General features: G+C 41.7%; 1 pseudogene; it reads left to right on the top strand.

The window, feature by feature from the left end:
- The first annotated feature begins 12,629 nt into the window (after nucleotides 1-12,629).
- Nucleotides 12,630-22,074, top strand: LOC142427636 (transcriptional repressor protein YY1 pseudogene; annotated as a pseudogene).
- Nucleotides 22,075-23,815: the final 1,741 nt, after the last annotated feature.

The following is a 23,815-nucleotide window of genomic DNA, read 5'->3' as shown; positions in this document are numbered from 1 at the left end:
CTTTTTATCTTTCAGGATTCCTATCACTATCGTCCACAGGATCCTTCTGCACCATGGAAAAGCATGCTTAAGAACCGGGGTACGCACTCCGGGCTCTACACGGCAGAATGACACACCAAAGCTCCAGGACCGTCCTGTGGCTCGCGGCGGCGGCTCGGGCTCCTTCCCTCCCCCACCTTGGAGAGTGGCTGCGGTGACTCGGAACCACAAAGCCAGGCGCGTCCGGGAGACGCCGCAGCTCCCAGCGCAGGCTGCACCTGGGGCTCTGCGTGGCGCCCCTCAGAAAATTCACCGGGACAGCCGCCCGCTCCGCCTCCCCCCTCTCTTCCCTTCACCTCCTCCGAGGGTAACTTTTTAATAGAGTATAAGGCCTTAGGTTTCTCCCTTGGAACACGTGGTTTAGGACTCCCGACCTTGTGACTAGCAGGCAATATTCAAAAAGCAATTGGCAATTAAAATAATCTTTGAAGTTTTCCATAGCAGTAACATGCACAGTTTATAAGTAGAAGATCAAGTTAAAAACTATGGGGCACAGCGCAGATGTAACACTAAAGATGAAAAAGGGGACATTTTTCTTTTTCCTTTACCACTACACCAGGTGAATAGGTGCTGGCTACTAAGTCATAGTGCTGTTGAAATGAACAAAGTTGATTGCCAACTTATGATGAGGTAATCTAGGTTCAAAAAGTTTAGCATTCTCCAAAAACATTTTATGTAGCACTCCACTCTAATTCTTTGTCAGTATAATTTCAAATGGACAAAAGAGCAGTGGTTGAATATGTGTAGAGAGTGTGTTGATTATCTACAGATAGTTATTTTTACATCATATATAACAACTGATCTTTACATATTTATAATATATTATACATAACAACATAGCTCTACATGTACATGTAAAGATATGGTATTATAGATGGTAAGACAATATTGGCTCAGAGTGGCTTATCTGTAAGTATTTAAAAAGGAGCTCACCAAAACATTTATTCCTTAGAGTCACTGGCAGGTTCTGAATTGCTACATTTGTTATTAGCTGAGTGCTTAATCATCAATCATCTACACTTACACTACATGTATTAAAATTACAAAATACTAGCTTCGGTCTCTTTCCGAACATATAACATCCTTCCAACTCAATTCTGGAGCATTGCTCTCTCTCAAGTAAATTAGACTCACTTCAAAAGTGGGTTCATGTATTCTTGCTTTTATACTTCCATGAAAGTTACAGATTCTTTGTAATATGGAGGCACTTGTATCATTTTCAAGAATCTTATTACATGTTCATTGCGTAGTTTTTCTTAATCATTAACATTTGAGAAGCAGAACCAATTATGTATATTGAAGTTCACAGTATGAAACAAAAAAGAACAGCATTATACACAGACAAGAAGTAGCTATGAGAGAAGAAATACTTTGTCATGTAAATATTTATTGATGTTTTGGCCATGTTCAAAGAGAAATTGGCAATTGAAGATTAAGAACAGTAGCATATATATATATAGTTTATAATTAGATAAAATTTTAAAGCTATGGTGCAAAAGGCAGGTGTTACAGTAAAGATGAATGAGGTTTCCTTTTCCTTCATGAACACAGGTGCTGTAGTAATGTCAAAAAGTATTCAAAACACAAGGACAGGCATTTGTGCAGAATGTTCTTGGGCAATTGAGACTTTTTCTTACATATTTTTCAAGTAAACGTTCTTCCATGAAAATTTGGCCAAAGCTTTCGTGACAGTGATCCTGAATGAATTTTCTGCCCTCTCCCCTGGCATGTCTCTTATTGCTCTAAGCAAACAAAATAGGTCTTACCAACATACTGCTCCTGACAGGAAAAAGAAGTCCTATTAACATTTCACTGAAGTAGTTTCAATACTTTGATTTTTCAAGATTTCAAAAAATATGCAGGTGTGAATAATTTGAAAAATCAATGACCTTTTCCCTTTCAAATGTTTAATAAACACACTAATACTTTGTTGTGCTGATAACTGGAAGACCAAAAATTTTGTATTGACACCCTGGTCTGGGGATGAAAAATGAGGCTTTGTATGTTTTTAGCAACATGGTGCTCTTCTTATGTCACTGTATCAGATAATACCCCATTATGATTCATCTGTATGTCAGTGGCTTATATTCCAGGAGTGGAACACTTCTTCCTACTACTAGTCTGCTCAGTTTGGAAGTTCTGCAGATACCAGTTTACCATGGGTAGTACTGCTAGTAATTGAAATACTTGTGTAGCTTCCATAATAAAATCATGGAAGTTTAATATTGTGCAAAACTGACAGAGTAGTGGCAGACTGTAGAGATGTGTGATCATGGGAAACTTTGGATATAATCAGAACTGAGATAAAATTTACTGTCATATTTAACCAGGCATCCCTTATCCCAGTGACTGAGGCAATAATCACTTATATTTGGTAAATAATGCATTAATTTGAAATAAGCTATTCATACCTACTATTGCTAAGTTCTTGAAGGTCTCCACCATCACTTCTCTGTAGAGTTGCTTCTGAGAAACATCCAGCAATGCCCATTCTTCTGCGGTAAAATCCATGGCCACATCCTCAACAGTCACAGAGTCCTAACATAGCCCACACAATCAGCTTCATCAGTGGACTAAGCATTCAAATATTTGTGAAAAGAAAGATGCGGCTTAAAGTTCTGATCAACTTTCATTTCATAAGGATTTAACAAATGGTTGTGTGTTCCATAAAGTATACCTTTGGGTTTAGTCATTATTCTCATTCTTGAACGATCTACATTCACTTCTCCAAAGATTTCAAATTATCTCATAGACTCATCATTATGAACACCATTCATAATTTTTTGCAAAATTTCCATTACATTTAAGCCCCTTTTCTACTAACTTTGTGACACTTCCACCAGTTAATTACATAGCAAACTTCACTTCCAATGTGGACTGTCCAATGCCAGTCTACATCCTTTTGTAATAGTTTATGATACAAACTCTACTATAAACACCATCATCTACATTATAATTTTTCTCTGGGTGTGGAGCAACACCTTCCATAGCAAATATATATATATTTATGAACAAGTGAATTTTGTATTAACAATTAAATACTGAAACTGGAAACTTGTTTATTTTTTTTAGGCATCTTAACCATTTGAGGAGCTGTCATATCCTCAAGAAATGTAGGTGCTGACGCTTCCCTTTCTCTTGTGTCATCTCTTCAGAGATAAAAAAGAAAAGGTATAACGATGGTCATGCCAAGAAAGCCTTTGTCCGCATGCACAGTATTGGCTGCATGAACTGTGCCTGCTGTGAGCCCAGAGACAAGGTCATTAAGAAGTTTGTAATAGGAAACAGTGGAGACCGCAGCCTTCAGAGACATTTCCATAGCAAGTGCCTTAGCACATGTGCTTCCTAACTGTATGTGATGTCATATTATTGTGTGAGTTGTGCTATTCACAGCAAGGTTGTCAGGATCCAGTTACGTGAAGCCCAGAAGGTCCAAACCTTCCCATCCTGTTTTAGACCTACAGGTACTGTCCCACAACCATCTCTAAAGCCTAAGCAAAGATTAGAAGCTGAAAGAAAACAAACCAGAAAAAATGGAAATTGTTCTTTAAAATCAAAAGAAAGGAACAAGTTGCATAAGAAATTCAAATGTGCTGTGCAGTATTATTGATAAATATTTCAATAATTGACTGAAAATTAATATGGTTAAACAAGCACATTTAAATTTGGAAATTGTCTATGCTCCCAAATTGGAAAACAAGTACTTGTCTGCAGACTGGTGGATATGCATATTAATGTGAATTATACAAAAGAGACATTGAAATTGACCTTCAAATTTTCAACTATTATTATTATGACCCAAATATAAAATGATATTGAAAATAACTCTAAAACACCTTTAATTCTAGATCAATGGTACTGCCAGGAAAGAACCCAAAATGGATTGAGAAGAACTTCTGGAATGTGAACTTCTGATATTTGTGGTGTTATCAGATGGTAAGATCGTAAGATAATACCATAAATATGCTGGTCTGTCTTTTGGTACTTATACGAATCCTTAATGTGAAAAATAGTGGAAGCTATTCAAACAGAACAATAGGGTGTTGTTGGGTAATTTAAAAATTAGAAAAGATACTGTACACATTATTCTTTTTTTAAATCTGAAAAACCACATAATAATGCAGTTTCAAGGTGGAAGAAAATCAAATTAATAACTTGTGACAAACAGATATTTCTAGATGAAAGTGAATAGAATGTAAAGAAATTACTAATGAAGATCCAAGACTATAGATGAGTACTGATTCAAAAATGGAACAAAGAAAATAAAATCCTCACAACTGATCCAATAAGCAGCATCCTAATAGTTTGACCATAATTTTAAATCAAGATTTGTATTTTATGTAAAAGGGACTCAGGGAAAAAGCTACTGTATACAAACATTCCTGGGGTGAGGTCCAGGTAGTATGGCAGGGGAAAGACCATACCTAGGGATACATATGGAAGCCAACTAAATAGGGGGCAAAAAGAAAAAAGAGACATGGGTAGCAGGAGAACAGGGCACTAACCCACCCAAGGGGAGAGTATTGTTTATATCTACACAGGGAAAGAGGGACCAGACTTCAACTCGGTTCTCCATTATGTGAACACAACATAATGGCATGAAACCGGGAACCAAGAGAGGTTAGAGGGGCCGACTCCAATCCCGACTACATGGACAGTCTCCCCTCCCCGAGAAGAATTTACTTTAGAGGACCGCACTGAAGCTACAGTTCAGGGAGAGGGGCATGTCTGATCGGAGCACAAAAGGAGCAAATGAAGGGTGAGGAAGAGAGAGTGGAGCCCATGCTGGCCCACCAAGCCCTGAGGATGATATTCCAGCTCAGAGCAGCCAATGCGCAGAGAGGACCATAGGGCCGGCCCCACTAAAAGGCATGACATCCCTTACTGATCCACAGCACTATGGGGACAACACTGGAGACAGTGTGAGAATTGTGCCCAATCTGACCCCACCACACCGAGGCAAAACACTGAAGGCATGCAACAGAACAGCAAAGGGAGCAGAGCAATGCAGTCCCAAAGGAATATCAAAAATAGACTTTGGGGCCAGGGAGTGGCACCCCATTAGACTCCACTAGAAAATATTCCTAAAGGTCAACAAACAGACTTTGAACTATGTACAGCAGTAGTTCTCAACCTTTCTAATGCCACACCCCGCTAATACAGTTTCTCATGTTGTGGTGACCCCCCAACCATAAAATTATTTTTGTTGCTACTTCATAACTGTAACTTTGCTATTGTTATGAATCAAGCAACCCCTGGGAAAGGGTACCTGACCTCCCAAAGGGGTCACAACACACAAGTTCAGAACTGCTGATTTATAGGTTTTTCTTTTTGTTGTTTTGTTTCTTTTGTTGCTTTGTTTTGCTCTTTTTTTTGGGGGGGGGTGCATATTATCTTCTCTGCAGGTCTATCTAGATAAGATAGGCAGGACAAACAATCTGGAGGTAAAAACTACGGGACTGAGAATTCCAGGGGTAAATGGAAGAGGGGAAGGTGGGGGAAAGGAAATGGGTGTTAAGAATGCCAGGGGCAATGGAACAACAAGTGATCCAAAATCAATGGCGAGTAGTGGGTGGGAGGCCAGGTAGGGTTTGATCAAGGGCAATATAACTAAGAGGAATTACTGAAACCCAAATGAAGGCTGAGAATGAGAGTAGGACAAGAGGAAAGGAAAAGGAAATAGATGAAAGAACTAGGAGGCAAAGGATATTTATAGAGGTCTAAATACAGGCATGTACATATGTAAATACATTTATATATGATGATGTACACATATAGGTTTAGTATTAAGGTAGCAGATGGACATTGGGCCTCTACTCAAATACTCCCTCAATGCCAGAACACTTTGTACTATTAAACTGGCATTCCATGATGCTCACCTTCCTGATAGAATCAGTGAAGAAAAAGCGGGTGCATAGCAAATGTGGTAATGAAAGCTGAAGATGCCCGGCTATCAAAAGATACAGCGTCTGGGGTCTTAAAGACTTGAAGATAAACAAGCTACCATCTATCTCAGAAGCAATAAAGACCAAATGGAGGAAGCACATCAGCCTTTGTGATCATGAGGTGTCAATGGGATCAGGTATCAGGCATCAAAGAACAAAAAATCTTATTGTGAATGAGGGGGAGCTTGGAGTTGAGACCCAAGACCCGTCTATAGGCAACTGGACATCCCCTTACAGAAGGGTTGTGGGGATGTAACCAGCCAGTCAGTGTGCAGTATACCAATGAAGAAACATACAACTTTCCTCTAGCTCTTTATTCTTCCTCTCCCCTACTACCATGATGATCCCAGTTCTGCCTTAAAAATCCGGCTAGACCAGAGGATGTACACTGGTACAGATAAGAACTGGAAACGGAATCCAGGAGAGATAAACCCCTCAGGATGAATAATGAGAGTAGCAATATCAGGCGGGTAAGGTGGGGAAGAAAGGGGGAACCAATCACAAGGATCTACATATAACTCCCTCCCTGGTGCATGGGACAGTATAAGACATGAAATATAATAATTTATAAATTATCAAGGGCTCATGGGGATAGGGAGAGGGACAAAAAATGAGCTGATACCAAGGGCTCAAGTGGAAAGAAAATGTTTTGTGAATGATGATGGTGACAAATGTAAAATGTGCTTGACACAATGGAGGTATCTATGGATTGTGATGAGTTGTATGAGGCCCCAATAAAATGATTTTTTTAAAAGTTTTTTATTTTATTTGGATCCATAATCCTTGGCAACACTGTCAAGAAACCAAAACACATAATTTATTGGAGAAATCTTCTGGAAAGGACCCACTTAAAGTGTTGAAATCAACAATGCCATTTTGGGTCTGAGGGGTGCTTGGCTCAAGCCAGACCATGGTATATTCATTACAACATATCCACTTTTAAAAAAAATGGACAATGAGTAAAACTATACATTAATTTCTTTTAGTTTTTTGTTATTTGTGCAGAATATTGAATACACCACAGACAGGAAGAAGTATAAACAAATCTATCTTGGAAGGAGCACTAATGAAACATTTGGCTGCTAACTTCTCAGTCAGTAGTTTGAAACTTCCAGGCACATCACTGCAGGAAAATAAGGCTTTCGATTCCAACACATAGTTCTAGTGTAAGAAACTACAGGGACAGCTCTACCTTCCCCTTTTTGGTTGTTATGAGTTGTTGTCCTCTCTATCGCAGTGAGTTTGTATTTTTTGTTTTTTGTCTCTGAAGAAGTACAGGAAAAATGTTATTAAAAAGCAAAGATGTTAGGCATCATTCCCTTACATAGGACATATCACAGGAATGGAATAGTCCAGAGAAAAGGACATGATTGGTTTTTGACAAAAAATAAAACCACCTTCAATGGCCGTATTTTAACAATAGGGTGTATTTTAACAACACGGGGGCTAATTATGTCAGGCATTGTGGAGATAATGAAAGACTAGGCAGGATTTCCTTCTGCTGTGCAAAGGATCATTGTGAGTGAGGAGTGGTTCACCAATAAAAAATAATTCCCACATATTGACCAACTGGATACATTGTCATCAGATTCATTCTTTTAATGAAGCCATGAAAGGATTAAATTTCTAATCCGTGAAAGAGCTCAATCTTCCATTTTTAGAAATCTATACAAAATGTTTCACTGCACGAAGGGAATAAAGAAAACTGTAGGGTTGGAGAAATGGTGACACTGGACAACCTGATAATCCATGTCCTCTGGTAGAACTTTCTATCCAGACTCTACTCAGAAAGTTCTGTTGCCCGTCCCAATGAACCAAGTCTCAAACTGGGATATGAACACCTTACATAACCAACTCTAAGTCACATAAGGAAGATCATCAGTAATCCAGTGCATCATACCATATATACATTTCATAGCAATAGCTATCATGAAGCTTTATAAAGCCCAGTCTTCGTTCCCCTCCCCTGTCATGCTCTTACATTATAGTCAACCCTCAGGTAATGGACATAGTGTTCTCAAGAAGTCTTATCTAACCTTTATGTATATAATGAAAATATACCAGGGCTCTTTAATACTCACCATTTTGTAGCTCAAGCGTCCTGTAGTCAAATTATTGTATTCTCTAAATACAAGAAGCAGGAGTCTAGGGAGTTTGGAGTTAGCTGAATGAATTTAGTTCACAGACCAGCCAAATGCTGAAATCTTTTCTTCTGGTGCGTAAATGTGAAAGATCGTATTCCTAGATTTTTAGCTCCCTCAACTGGACAGTCTCTTTCTCTGGCAAGTCTGTGATCTGAAACATAGTAGTAGATAATGTTGAGTAAGGCATGTCAGTTTCTTGTCCTGCACTTCTTACCCTAAGTGGTGCCTCTTGGCCTCCAACCATGTTCCAATCTGAGTGTGTTTGCATTTAATACAGGACCCACTCTAAATTTAGGGCGCATACTTCTTCAGCTCCCCTTAGTTGATAATCATGTGAGACCAGGTATTTATTCATCTTAGAGAATGAATGGATTCCAGGTCTTCCCAAAATGAAAACTCAATCTGAAGTACTGTATAGACTTGGGAGTTAAATGTTTAGGTTGACGGTTGATCTTTATTGTTAAAGGTTGACCTAGAGCATTAAATCACACAGATAAATTTCATATCACCTTAGGTGATTTTTCAGGCACAACATCTGATTTCAGTCCAAGTCAATGAACTCATTGTGTCAATTGTTTTTGTGCCATAAAAACACTAGTATTGTACTTAAAAAATAATTTAGAAAAGTATGACATGTGATCGATGGTTTTGTTGCTGTTATTTCCTGCGCACAATTTCCAGTAACAGTTTTTAAAACCATTTTATTGGGGGGGTGGTCATACCACTCTTATCACAATCTATACATCCATCCATTATGTCAGGCACATTTGTATATTTGTTGCCATCATCATTCTCAAAACATTTGCTTTCTACTTAAGCCCTTGGCATCAGCTCTTCATTTTTCTCCTCCCTCCCTGCTCTCCCTTCCCTCATGAACCCTTGATAATTTATAAATTATTATTTTGTCACATCTTACACTGTCATCATCTTTCACTCACTTTTCTATTGTCCCATCCCTCAGGGAAGAGTTTATATGTAGATCCTTGTAAGTGGTTCCCCATTTAGAATGATTTCTTTCCATTTACGTTTTACTTTATTTTTTTGACGCATTATCTGAAAGTAACACAAACAACCTAACCTGGGAAGATTTATAAAGAAAATTCCCCCAATATTTTAATGATCATTTAACTAAAAAAAAGTATTTATATGTATTTTAAGTAGTTGTCACACACTTGTTCATGTTTCTTTCTTTCCCACTACATCATCCAGCTAATTGCTATACTTTTATTTCTTGATATCAATGTAAATGTTTCTCTCATCGTGACATTCCAACACATTGAGTTTTTCATCAAAGTTTGTCCTGCTCCAAGCCCCTTGCATCCCATGGATACTGTACAATATCTACACTGTGTGAACAAATGCACATGGTAGGGGGAGCCCATTTAGAAACCCATAGTAATAGAGTGTGATACCACAATAGAGTGTGGTAACCAGTGCAAGTTGTTTTAGAGGTGGACAACAAGAGATAAAAGGAAATAAGCAGGAAATACTAGAAGGGACTTGGTTAAGGCAGAGACAACCTTAACAAGAAAATAAGCCAAGAGGGAGGTGTATTTTCTATTCTCTAAGGCTCTTGTGTTTAAGGATGTCCAATGTTAAAGCTTTTGTGAAAGACGGCACACTACAGACAAGGTGTAGGTGTAGGTAGATTGATGATGCTAAGAGTCAAGGTGAATGAGGTAAGACTCTTAAAAGTACCTGAGATGAGGGAAGGTAATGGATGGTGTAGTCACTCTGTTCCTGGCTGGGGAGGGGAATTGAAAAGCCCTAGACTGTAGGCACAAGGTGGTTAGCAGCACGGTGGAACTGCAGTCTGAGGTCTTGTGACTAACTCTCAGAAGGTTTCTGCAAGCCTGGAGTTATGACCACTTTTAGACAGCAGTTGAAGCAACATCAATATAGTTGAGAGGAATTACTATGAGGTAGAAGAAGGGCAAGCATGATGGTGGGGTAGGGAGGAAGGTAAAAGGAAACAGAGGAAAGATCTAGGAAGCAAAGCTATGGATAGTGGTATAAGCATAGGTCTGTACATATGTAAATACATTAATTCTTAAGAATAGAGGTCTTGACCTACATACATATATTTATAAGGACATACAATGAGATAGTAGATGGACTTTGGGACTCTGCTCAAGCCCTCGCTGAATGCAAGACCACTTTGTTCTAACAACCTGACCTTCTTTGATGCTCACCATACCAGCATGATCACTGAAGACAAAATGGGTGCATAAGCAAGTGTTGTGAAGAAGGAGGGTAGTGCCTGGCTATCAAAAGAGATACCACCTGGGATCTTAAGGGCTTGAAGTTTAAAAGTGGTCATCTAGTAGAGAACCATCGGGCCCACATGGAAGAAGCACACCATCCTGTGTGATCATGAGATAGGGTAATAGACTTCAGAAGATCACAAACAAGCAAAATAAAAACCACCATATTGTTGAGAATTAGGGGGGTTGTAGAGACCCCCAAATCCATCTGTAAACAATGGGACATTTCCTTACAGAAGGGTCACACCTAAGGGATGAAACAACCAGGGCACAGGATAGCACTGAAAAAACCTAAATATTATTCTGGTTCCTTGAGGCTTTCTCACACAACACTATCATGACTCCAGTTCTGCCTTTCCCTGCGGGCTAGACTGGAGCATGTGCGCACGTACAGAAAAGAGATGAGTTCGTGACATGGAATCCAGGAACAGGAATGGGGAGTATTGATACCAGTAGGGGAGAGAAAGGCAGGGATGGGAGGGGAATGAGGGGGAGCCAATCACAATGATGGACACATACCTACATACACATATCCCGGGGACAAAAACAGAAAACATGGGGGAAGCGAGAGAGCAGTCTGTGCAAGATATGAAAATAACAATAATTTAATATTTTTCAAGGGGTCACAGGAGTTGGGGGAGAGGAAGAGAGGGCAAAGGGGGAGCTTATAGCAAGGTATCAATGGAAAGTAAACGTTTAAAAATGAATGATGGCAACATATGTACAAATATTCTTGATACAATTGAAGTATGGATTGTTACAATAGCCCACAATAAAATTATCTTTTAAAAAAGTCCATGAGATGGATTAATGAAAGAGATGACTTTTCATCCATTCGGTCATCTTGGACTAGAGCATGGGTTTCAAGCTAAGTAATGTTGACAGATGGCAAACAACACAAACTGGGAGAGGGCTGATTGCCTTGGGTTCTAGGACATCTCATGCATAGTTTTGTTTTTTTAGGGAGAAGGGATAAGCTAGTGTCTGGGCTGGAGCTTGTGAATCATGCTTAACCAGGAACGTGGAGCGAAGAAAACAAAATGAGTGTGGTGGGGAGAGGCTATGCTTCAATAAAGGAGGGCAGCATTAGTCAGAATAGTTAGTTGGATATCGTTGACACCGCCCTTTTGCAATCCTCCAAGTGTTCCTGAAGGCAGAGGGGTGTGAGGTTGCAGTTATAAGATAAAGGGTGAGGGTTAGGGCCCCTCTAAAACTGATCTGCAAGTCATGCTAATAGATAGATGTACAATTTGTTTTAGACAGTCTTGTGCCCAGTCACCATGCATTTCTGGAATCTCAGCATCAACATTCCTCTAGGTCTTAAGGACAGCCTTCCATCTCAGGGCTCTGAGATGGTTTCAGTGAAAGGTGGTTTCAGTGAAAGGTGGGCTTCCAGGTCCCTCCTTGATTAATATTCTTAATCTAAGCTTGATTAAGTATTAACTTCTAGAAAGACTGCTAGCTTATGGAAAATTACAAAACAACTAAAAGGTGATAATAAGGTCAATAGATGCATTATACTGGATAAATCTTCCTAACAAGGCCTCTTTAGAGTGTTGAAGAGCAATGATGTTACTTTGAGGACTAGGTTTATCTGACCCAAACCATGGCATTGCCAATTACCGCATATGCATATGGAAGTTGGACATTGAATAAGGGAGAAATAAGAATCAATATGGTTAAATTGTAATGCATGGGCCTTCAGATAGACAAATCTGTCTTGGCAGAAGTAAGGTCAGGGTCCTAGTTAGAGGTTAGGAGGTGAGAGTTCACATTAAATAATTTGGACATGTTGTCAAAAGTGACCAGTCCTTGGAGAATGATATTTTGTTTGGTAAAGGGGCAGTGAAAAATAGGAATCCCTCAATTAAATGGATTGATACAGTGACTGAAGCAATAGGTTCATCCTAAATTGTTAGGATGGTGCAGGGGTTAGCAGTGTTTCATTCCCTTGTGCACAGGGTCCCTGTAAGACGGAATGGACTCAATCAGAACCTTCAACAACAAGAGCCTCAGAAATTACTAATCAACACCCAAGGCATGCACAAAATGCTAAATAGGTATGTTTACAAAAGTTATTTCCATGGTATCAAATGCCCAAAAACTCAGGAGACATTCGCTAGAATTTAAGCTCTAGTTAAAAAGAAGGAATGGGCCCTGCCCACTCACTGCCTTCTTCCCTCTGCCTTCCTTCCCCGCTGTGGGATGCCTCCTCATACAGGCCGGAGCCCAGAGCCATGGCCTTGGGCGACACCCTCTACAACGCCATGGACGGCTCAGAGATGCTGGCCGAGATCATGGAGCTGCATGAGATCGAGGTGGAGACCAACCCAGTGGAGACCATTGAGACCATGGTGGTGGGCGAGGAGGACAAGGACGGGGGGCGACCACAGTGGCGGGGGTGGCCATGGGCACGCCAGCTACCACCACCACCACCACCACCACCGCCCATTGTGGGAAGCCGCAGCTCTCGCGAGATGTGGGAAGCCACAGCTCTCGCGATGTGGGAAGCAGCAGCTCTCGCCGCCATTACAAGATGGCGCCGGGCAGTCAGGGCGGTGGCCCAACTAAGTGGTAAACAACCACTTAGCGCATGCGCGCTGCTGAGATGACGTAGTCATAACTCCACCTTGGAGTATGCAAACGAAGGTTCTGGCGAACTCACCAATCAATGCATGAGGTTTTGGCGAATGCACCAATCAAGGCACAGCATGTCCCCATAGAGCATATATAAGCAGCAGTAGTTTGGGGTTTCGGGGTCTTTTACCGCATTATGAAAAATTAAACGCCTATGGAAGAATCCTGTTGTGGCGCGTCTTTTCTTGCTGGCGAGACCTGGCGCGCGACAAGTGGTGCCGAAACCCGGAAATTTACGATCATCTAAGGCACGAGCGGAGACCCCCTGTTACCAGGGAGGATTCAGAACCACACGGCGTGAATTATAAAGGTAAGTTCTGAGAGACATGAGCCTGAATGATTGCTAAAGCCGCAAACTGTTGTATGCGTTCTAATACTTCCCCTTTCGGTTTCAACGGCGGACAGCCTGCCGCTTCTTATTTTGCACATAAATCGGTTGTAAATAAACCCGTGTGAACCTGTGTGTTAAATCCTTGTATACATAAGAAGGGAATATGGGGAACGCAGCAATAAAGACCATGGTTACAGCGCTTGATGCTTTATTAAGGAAGAGAGGATTAAAAATTTCAGAGGCGACGCTGCGTAAGTTTGTAAAAAATGTGGATGAGATAGCACCGTGGTTTGTATCTACAGGTTCTCTAACTCTAGCGAGTTGGAATAAACTGGGATGGGATGCAGACCAAGCGGCAAAAGAAGGGAAATTGAAATCGGGAACTAGACCCATCTGGAAGTTAGTAAAAGCGTGTATTGAGGATAAAGAGTGTAGACAGTCATTATAACAGGGACAGCAGGCTTTGGAGGACGTTCAGGAAAGCATGTCAGAAACAGAACGGGACGAGTCCAAAGAGGCTCGGGGCGAGTCCAAAGAGACTCGGGCGAGTCCAAAGAGACTTGGGGCGAGTCCAAGGAGACTCGGGAAAGGCATGCCAAAACAGAAGAAACTGCGCAGGTAGAATTAGGGGAGGAAGTTGATCAACAGAAGAAGAGCCATACCCGCCATTCAGAACCTTTATATCCGTGGCGAGAAAAGAACCGTACCCGCCATTCGGAGCCTTTATATCCGTGGCGAGAACTAGACCGTGCCCGCCATTCAGAGCCTTTAAATCCATGGCGAGAACTAGAACTCTTGGAAATATCAGAGGAGGAGGAGGAGCAGTTAGAGGAGATAGCTGCTCGCTATGAGGAGGGTCGGTATGACGCATTACAGGCAGCCGAAAGAGGGTGGTATAGTGCTCTGTGGAAGACAGCTGTGCGCCCATCGGCACCACCTCCTTATAAGGAAGAAAAGCAGAAAGGGTGTGGCTATTCCTTTTGTCCACCCAATATCCGTAGAGCAATTCAACAAATGTATCCAGTATTTGAGGATCAGAACAACGCTCGTTATCATACACCCGTAGAACACAAGCAAGTAAAGGACTTAGCTGAGGTGGTAAGAGCTTATGGAGTAAGTGCAAATTATACTCAATCTTTAATTGAAAGGCTTGCAGGCCATGCTATGACTCCTGCCGATTGGACATTTGTAACAAAAGCAGTATTGACTACAGGACAATACTTGGAATGGAAATCTTTATGGCAGGATTTATTAACAGCCCAGGCTAGGGAAAATGCTGTAGCAGGGCAGCCAGCATGGGATTTTGAAATGCTTACAGGCCAAGGAAGATGGGTTAATAATCAGACAGTATATCCATTGCAAGTATATCAGCAAATAAATTCTGCTGCAAGCAAGGCATGGAAAACTTTACCTAATAAAGGAGAAGTTAGGGGCAACTTAACAAAAATTATACAAGGACCTACCGAACCTTTTTCAGATTTTGTGGCACGAATGTTGGAGGCAGCAGGAAAATTTTTTGGAGATCAAGATACAGCTATGCCTCTCATTGAGCAATTAGTCTTTGAGCAGTGTACTAAAGAATGTAGAGCAGTTATTACGCCATGGAAGTCCAAAGGATTGCAGGCATGGATGAAGGCTTGCAGGGAAGTTGGTGGTCCTTTGACTAATGCAGGACTGGCTGCTGCAGTAATGGCGGCCCAAAAAAAGAGGCCCATTAAGATGCTTTCAGTGTGGTAAGGAAGGACATATTAAAAAACATTGCCCTATTGGCATCGTGAGCCAAACTGGGACAGGGCTCAAAAGGACCCCGGGTGTTTGTCCTCAGTGTGGAAAAGGTAGACATTTGGCCAATGAGTGCAGATATGTAAAAGATAGCAGGGGATGCCCCCTAGAGCAATATTACCAGGAGCCAAAAAACGGCAAGCGGGGCCCTCGTCCCCAGGGCCCGCAAATGTATGGGGCAATCCAGGAGGACGGCCTCTTCCCACTGGGGAGGCCACTCCCAAAAGGGCCACTGCGGGATCCGCAGGGGTGGACCTCAATGCCACCACCAGAGCAGTACTAACGCCACAGCAGGGATGCCAGCCCATTCCTACGGATTTTTATGGTCCCCTTCCAGAAGGCACCGTGGGCTTGCTGCTTGGCAGGTCATCTACCACCTTAAAAGGCTTAATTGTACACCCAGGAGTCATTGATCAGGATTTTACAGGACAAGTAAAGGCGATGTGCTCCTCTCCACGGGGCATATATGCCATCTCACCTGGAGACCATATAGCGCAGCTCTTGGTATTGCCTAGTGAGCATGCACTGTTTCCAAGTACCAAAATTAGTAGGGAAAAAAGGAGTTTTGGATCATCAGGAGAAGCTGGAGCTTTCTTTTCGGTGCAGTTGGATCAACGCCCAACTTTGACACTGAATATTGAAGGAAAAAACTTTGAAGGTTTACTAGACACAGGGGCAGATAAAAGCATTATATCCACCAAATGGTGGCCTTCCTGCTGGCCAGTAACACAATCTTCACAGTCTCTACAAGGACTCGGGTATGCATCCATGCCTATGATAAGCACCAGGCGGTTGCAATGGAAGGCTGAGGAGGGACAATCAGGCCAATTCCAACCATATGTCCTTCCCTTACCCATAAATTTGTGGGGAAGAGATATATTGACAGACCTAGGATTAGTACTAACTAATGATTACTCACCTATAAGTCAAGAACTTATGCAAAAAATGGGATGTGTACCGGGAAAGGGAGTAGGGAAACACCTGCAGGGTTGTCCTGAACCAATAGAAGTAGCAGTGAAGAAAGATCGTACAGGTCTGGGTTTTTCTTAGGGGCCACTGCGGAGCCACTACCCATTCCATGGCTCTCAGCAGAACCAGTTTGGGTACCACAGTGGCCGCTTCCAGTAGAAAAATTAATTGCGGCACAAAAGTTAGTTAAAGAACAGCTAGAACTAGGACATTTAGAACCATCTGTGTCACCTTGGAACACACCCATATTTGTCATTAAGAAAAAATCAGGGAAGTGGAGATTGTTGCATGATTTAAGAGCTATCAATGCCCAAATGTCACTCATGGGTCCTGTACAGAAAGGCCTTCCCTTGTTATCTGCAATACCTAAAGGATGGACTGTCAGTATAATAGACATTAAGGATTGTTTTTTCTCCATTCCTTTGCATGAGAAAGATAAGGAAAGATTTGCTTTTACTCTACCCTCCATTAATCATGAAGAACCTGATAAATGTTATCAGTGGCGAGTTTTGCCACAGGGAATGGCTAATAGTCCTACTATGTGTCAGTTATTTGTGGACCACGCTTTAGCACCTGTCAGAGAAAAATTTGGTCAGTTAAAAATTTACCATTACATGGATGACATATTAATAACTGGAGAAGAGCTAGATGTGCAGCAGGGATACAGTGAGGTAGTTAAGGAATTAGAATTTCATCAGTTAGCAATAGCACCAGATAAGGTTCAACAATCTTCAATTGGACAGTTTTTAGGAGCCACAATAAGCCCAGGCCATATAACGCCTCAAAAATTGACTATACGGAAGGATCAGCTAAAGACATTAAATGATTTTCAAAAGTTGCTAGGAGATATCAATTGGCTCCGCCCATATTTAAAGATATCCACTGTTGACCTTAAGCCATTGTTCAATATCTTGGAAGGAGAAAGCCATATTACTTCTCCTCGAGAAATCACTCCTCAAGCTCAAAAAGTATTAGAACAAGTTGAAAAGGCCATTTCTGAAGCGCAGTTAGATAGAATAGACATAAAATCTCCTTTTCAATTGTGCATTTTAAAAACTGCCTGTGCGCCTACTGCAGTCTTGTGGCAGACTGGACCTTTGTTGTGGATCCATGCCCACCCTTCACCTTCAAAAACTATTGAACACTACCCTTCTATGGTAGCCATAATGGCCCTAAAGGGTGTTAAGACAGCTATCATGCATTTTGGAAAAGAACCTAGCAGCGTCATTGTCCCATATACTAATGAGCAAGTATCTACATTGTGTAGATGAGTGGGCAATCTTTAAATGCCGTTTTAATGGACTAATAGACAACCATTATCCTAAACATTCCTTGTTGCAATTTGTGACTGCTCATCCAGTAATTTTTCCCCGTGTCACTGTTAACAACCCCATTAAGGAAGCTTTAGACATTTATACAGATGGCTCTAAAACAGGTAAAGGATGTTATGTAATAAATGATCAAGTGACTACATTGCAATTTTTAGCTAATGCACCTCAATTAGTAGAATGTTTGGTGGTTTTAGAAGTTTTTAAGAAATTCACGGAACCAATTAACATCATATCTGACTCCCATTATGTAGTCAACGCAGTATCTAAGCTGGAAATTGCTGGCTACATTAAGCAATCCAGTAAGGTAGCAGACATCTTTTCTCAAATTAGAGAATGTATTTTGCAACGAAAACACCCATTTTATATTCAGCATATACGTAATCATAGCTTGCTTCCAGGGCCCATGGTAAAAGGTAATAATTTGGCTGATCAAGCTACAAGAGCTTTTCCTGTGTTAACTAAACCCCACTTTGAACTTGCTAAAGACTTTCATGAGCTATATCATGTGCCTGCTGCCACCCTACGCATTAAGTTTCCAATTACTCGCGCAGAGGCTCGCACTATTGTGTTGCAGTGCGCCAAGTGTGCAGAATTTATTTCTAAACCCTCGGTTGGGGTAAACCCTCGAGGCGTCCGTCCTCTCGACATCTGGCAAATGGATGTTACTCACGTATCTGCTTTTGGAAAGTTGCAGTACGTGCATGTGTCAGTGGACACCAGTTCTGGCATTGTACATGCAACACCCCTAACAGGGAAAAATCCAGCCAGGTAATTCAACACTGCTTAGAAGCCTGGAGTGCATGGGGCAAGCCCACCATATTAAAAACGGATAATGGGCCTGCATACACTTCTACCAAGTTCCAACAGTTTTGCTTGCAAATGCAAGTAAAACACCTCACGGGCTTGCCGTATAATCCCCAACAGCAAGGAATTGTGGAACGGTGTCATCGTACTTTAAAACAATATTTATTAAAACAAAAAGGGGGAATAGAGGCCGTGACGGTCACTACCCCTAGAATGGCCTTATCTTTAACTCTTTTTACTCTAAATTTTTAAAATCTGGATGAGAAAGGCCAATCAGCTGCAGACAGACATGGACAATGGCCAAAGCCACCAAAGGAAATGGCCCGATGGAAAAATGTCCTAGACAACAAATGGTATGGCCCGGACCCCATATTAATCAGGTCCAGGGGAGCAATTTGTGTTTTTCCACAGAAAGAAGAAAACCCCATCTGGGTGCCAGAGAGACTGGTGAGACTAATTAAGGAGGATGAAGATCGTGGGAGCAGGAAGAATGAAGAAGACGATGATCAACCTAATAATGTTGCTGATACTGATGGTAATATGGACCCCAATAGTTAAAGGAGTTTTTTTATGGGCCATAGCTAAAACTTGGCCTGTACCTATTCCCATACACTCGAATGCGTCAGTATTACCCTTATTCTTATCAACGCAATGTGATTTGGGAATACCATGTATTACACCTAGAGGGGAGCCTCCTAAAGTATATAATGCAAGTAATTTTACATAGGCATATAGTTTGTGTTTTACCACCATTAATACTAGTGCACCTTGTATATATATAAGAAATGGATCTTCAGTCAATTGGGTGGATCCTTCTGGAGACTGTGCAGTTAATAATGTTATATCCACCCTTATGAAAGTTGCACAAGGTGTCACAGGTGGTAATGGTACCTCTGAGAAAAGAAAAGCGATAAATATTACAACACTCAGGTGATTCGTGAAGGACCCAGGCCCTCTGGGCCCATTAATGGATCAGTAGCGCCACCTAATGTAACCAGACGTGCCATATTACCTAGTTGCTCACCTGAAAAAAGTTTTCCGCCTTCTTTTACTCAATGTCAGTCTCCAAATTATCGGAACAAACCTATTATACCAGGTTTTGATATGACTCCAGCTTTAAGTAAAGCAAAATGGAATAGTAATACTAATACCACTGGTCCTGATAATACCTGGCCATGGTATGAATGGATGGTGTATAATCAACGAGGAGCATCTACTATAGTGACTCCCTTTGCAAGAATGTATGGGATTAATGACACCTTATATAATGTCACCGGCGTATACAATACCACTACAAATCGGCTGAAAGTAAATACTATGGTTAATATATCAAGAGTGCAATTTCAGCCATCACCTGTTTGTGTCCAGCCTCCATTTTTCTTTCTGTTAACATTCAACATTAGTCATGCAAATGATACATTTTGGGAAGCTTCATGTAATAGCTTTAGCAGTCAGTGTTGGCTTTCTGAATGTTGGAATGGCTCTGAGCCATTTGCTTTGATAGTAAAGATTCCTACTATGATACCCGTACCGGTTGAAGCAGATCCTAATACTTTTCCTATTGCTACACTCTATAGATATAAAAGAGATTTTGGCATTACTGCAGCGATTATTACAGCTATTACTATCTCAGCTGCAGCAGCGGTTACAGCAGGATTGGCCAAGTCTAATCAAGTAATGACAGCAAATGTCATTAACAATATTACGCAATCTACATCAGAAGCTTTATCTACAGTCCATGAGATGGATGCTCGATTAATGTCTGGTTTACTGTTAGTGAACCAGAGAGTTGATCTATTACAACAACAAGTGGATACTCTTACGAGTATGGTGCAATTAAGTTGTGTTTCTTCAACACCTAATTTGTGCATAACACCTTTAAAATTCTTGAATGAGCCTTCTTTTAGCAGCAAGAATATATCCCAGTACCTTACAGGACAATGGACAGCTGAACTGGAAGAACTTCAAGAACAACTCCGGATGCAGATTACGACTCTTAATGGCACAAGAATGAAACCCATAACTGTTGGAGATTTTACTTCTTGGCTTTCTACTGCCTTTTCCTACTTTAAAGAGTGGGTGGGGGTGTTTACATTTGCTGCAATAATGTGCTGTGGAGGAGTGTTGTTGCTATGGTTGCTCTGCAAACTTAAAGCTCAGCAAAAACGTGACAAAGTCATCATCACGCAGGCGCTTTTAGCGATTGAGCGCGGTGGTTCCCATGATCTTTGGCTTTTTTTGTTAAGAGAAAACTAACCCCCATAAGTTGTCAGCTCTTGCACCCCAAGGGAATTGTCCCATTGCACTGGGAAGAGTGACAGAAATTGGATCTTGGTCAGCCCTTGCACCATGTGGAGCTTTGCTCATTGCACACATCAGGGTGACCAGATTTGGGTTTTTATATCCATCTTGATCTCCTGGGGCTGCTGGAGGCTCCAGGATGGATCAATGGACTTTATATCCATCTTGATCTTCTGGAGCTGCTGGAGGCTCCGGGATTGATCGATGGATTAGGCTTAAAATAAAAAAGAAAGGAGGAGATGTGGGAAGCCGCAGCTCTCGCGAGATGTGGGAAGCCACAGCTCTCGCGATGTGGGAAGCAGCAGCTCTCGCTGCCATTACAAGATGGCGCCGGGCAGTCAGGGCGGTGGCCCAACTAAGTGGTAAACAACCACTTAGCGCATGCGCGCTGCTGAGATGACGTAGTCATAACTCCACCTTGGAGTATGCAAACGAAGGTTCTGGCGAACTCACCAATCAATGCATGAGGTTTTGGCGAATGCACCAATCAAGGCACAGCATGTCCCCATAGAACATATATAAGCAGCAGTAGTTTGGGGTTTCGGGGTCTTTTACCGCATTATGAAAAATTAAACGCCTATGGAAGAATCCTGTTGTGGCGCGTCTTTTCTTGCTGGCGAGACCTGGCGCTTGACAGCCCATGATCGCACTATGGCCGCAGGTCGCTAAGGTCACAGGTCACTGACGACCTGAGCCAGGTGCACCACCACCAGGAGGCGATCCTGGTGCAGACGTGTGAGTTGGTGGTGGGCGCAGAGGAAGGCTTCGAGGGCCAGATTCCAATCCCAGTTCCAGCGCTGGCCAGCGTTGGCAACGAGGACGATGAGGACTACATCGAGCAGACCTGGTCACCGTGGAGGCGGCAGCAGCGACAGCTCTCGTCGGGCGGCGGGGGCGATGCGGGCAACAAGAAGTGGGAGCAGAAGCAGGTGCGGATCATTCAAGATGCTGGACGACTCGTTCTCCGTCACCCTATGGTAGTCAGATGAAAAAAGGTCTTGACCATGAGACTGGTTGGGGAGCAGATCATTGGGGAGAACTCCCCTCCTGACAACTCGGAGTACATGATGGGAAAGATGCTCCCGCCTGGAGGGATCCCTGGCATCTACCTCTTGGACCCCAAACCGCTGGCAGAATTTGCCAGAATGAAGCCAAGAAAAATTCAAGAAGCTGATGCTCAGAGAACAATAGCTTGCCCTCACAAAGGCTGCCTGAAGGTGCTCAGGGGCAACTCAGCCAGGAGGAAGCACCTGCACACCCAGGGCCCCACGTCCACGTCTGTGCCGAGTGTGGCAAGGCTTTTGTCAAGAGCTCAAAGCCAGACAACACCAATTGCTTCGTACTAGAGACAAACCTTTTTAGTGCACGTTGGAAGGCTGTGCGAAGCGTTTTTCCCTGGACTTCAGTTTGTGCACAGACGTGCAGATCCACACGGGAGACAGGTCCTAGGTGAACAAGAAGTTTGCTGAGTCGACTAACCTGAAATATCACATCTTAATACACGCCAAGGCCAAAAACAACCAGTGAGACACCATGAGAAGGAAGCTCCTTCTCAGCCCCAGAAGCCTCTTCCAGAAGTGACTGGAAGACAACGTGCCTCTCCTTTGTATGTTGTTTCTAGGAAAGAATTTTAAAAATGAATCCTACACACCTAAGGGACATGTTTTGATAAAGTAGTAAAAATTTAAAAAAAATAAACCAAGCCTTATTAAGATGACATTGCTAAGATACTCTATCTTGCTATCTAATCATGTTTCAAAAACACAGTGTTTCTGTAAAGTGTGGTCCCAGCAGGAGAACAATCCATGAACTTCGCATCAAAAGACAATTCTTTACATGACAGTGCTAAAAATGGGACTTCTTTTCACATTTTTAAAATATAGATCCCACCTGTTTTTCCCAAACTGGGGTTAGTGACTATTTGTCTGTCAAGGGGAGTGTAAATCATGTAGTCCTCCAAAATGAGGAGTCAGCTGAAAGATCAGAGGGTTCAGCCAGTGCCTGGGATCAATGGTAGTTGAATGAGTTTTAGGTTGCTTGCAAGGGATATAATCAATTGAGTTGAAATAAAATTCCATGAGAAACTTCTAGCATAATCAGACCATAGATTAAAGATTAATACAGAGTACTGTGATGGTATGAATAAACACCGCTTTACTATTTGGTAGTTTACGTTCAAGTAATTGACTGTAAATATAACAATGGTTGTGAGACAACACTTACCACTACTTCAATACTTTCTTTTTTTAAAATCATTTTATGTGGGGTTCATACAACTCTTATCACAATCTATATATACATCCATTGTGTCAAGCACATTAGTACAGTTGTTGCCATCATCATTCTCAAAACATTTTCTTTCTACTTGAGCCCTTGGTTACCAATACTTTCTATCAGACCAATAAATATTCTGACACCAATGTCAGATAATGATACTGCAAGAAAACTGTAATCCAATACTGATAATGGATATACACTAAAAATTCTTTAAAATATTTGGAACAGATTCAGACAACATATTAAAATGATTATATACCATGATGAATTGAAATTTGTCCCAGAGCATATTTTACATGGAAAATAAGCACTCTAATAAACCCACTGACAGAAAAGAGGGTCAACTCTGTCTAAGTAGGCACAGAAAACAAAATAGGAACATTTAAAAAGTCAAAGGCATTGGCTTCTACTCAAGTCCTCCCTCAATGCAAGTTAATAACCTGGCATTCTATGATTCCCATCTTCCCAGTAGGATTACTTAAATCAAAAAGGATGTATAAGCAAATGTGGTGAAGAAAGCTGGTGGTGCATGGCTATCAAAAGATATAGCGTCTGGAATCTTAAAGGCTTGAAGTTAGACAAGAGGCCATTTATCTGAGAAGCAACAAAGCCCACATGGAAGTAGCACACCAGCCTGTGTGATCACGAGGAGTTCATGGGATCAGGTATCAGGCATCAGAAGACCCCAAACAAACAATCATATCGATGGGAAACAAAAGGTGTCCAATTGGAGACCCAAAGCCCATCTGTAGACAATTGGACATCCCCTCACAGAAGGGTCACAAGGAAAGGATGAGCCAGCCAGGGTGCAGTATAACACTGATAGAACACAGAACATTCCTTTAGTTCTTTAAAGCTTGCTCACCCCACTATCATGACCCCCGTTTTACATTACAAATGTGGCTCAACCAGAGCATGTACACTGGTACAGATAAGAGCTCTCAACATAGCACATGGAATCCAGGAGAGATAAACCCCTCAGAACACTAAT

The sequence above is a fragment of the Tenrec ecaudatus genome, chromosome 15 (assembly GCF_050624435.1).
Source record: "Tenrec ecaudatus isolate mTenEca1 chromosome 15, mTenEca1.hap1, whole genome shotgun sequence".
NCBI lineage: Eukaryota > Metazoa > Chordata > Mammalia > Afrosoricida > Tenrecidae > Tenrec > Tenrec ecaudatus.
Note: the sequence above shows the minus strand (reverse complement) of the source record. Positions and strands in the feature narration are given on the sequence as shown.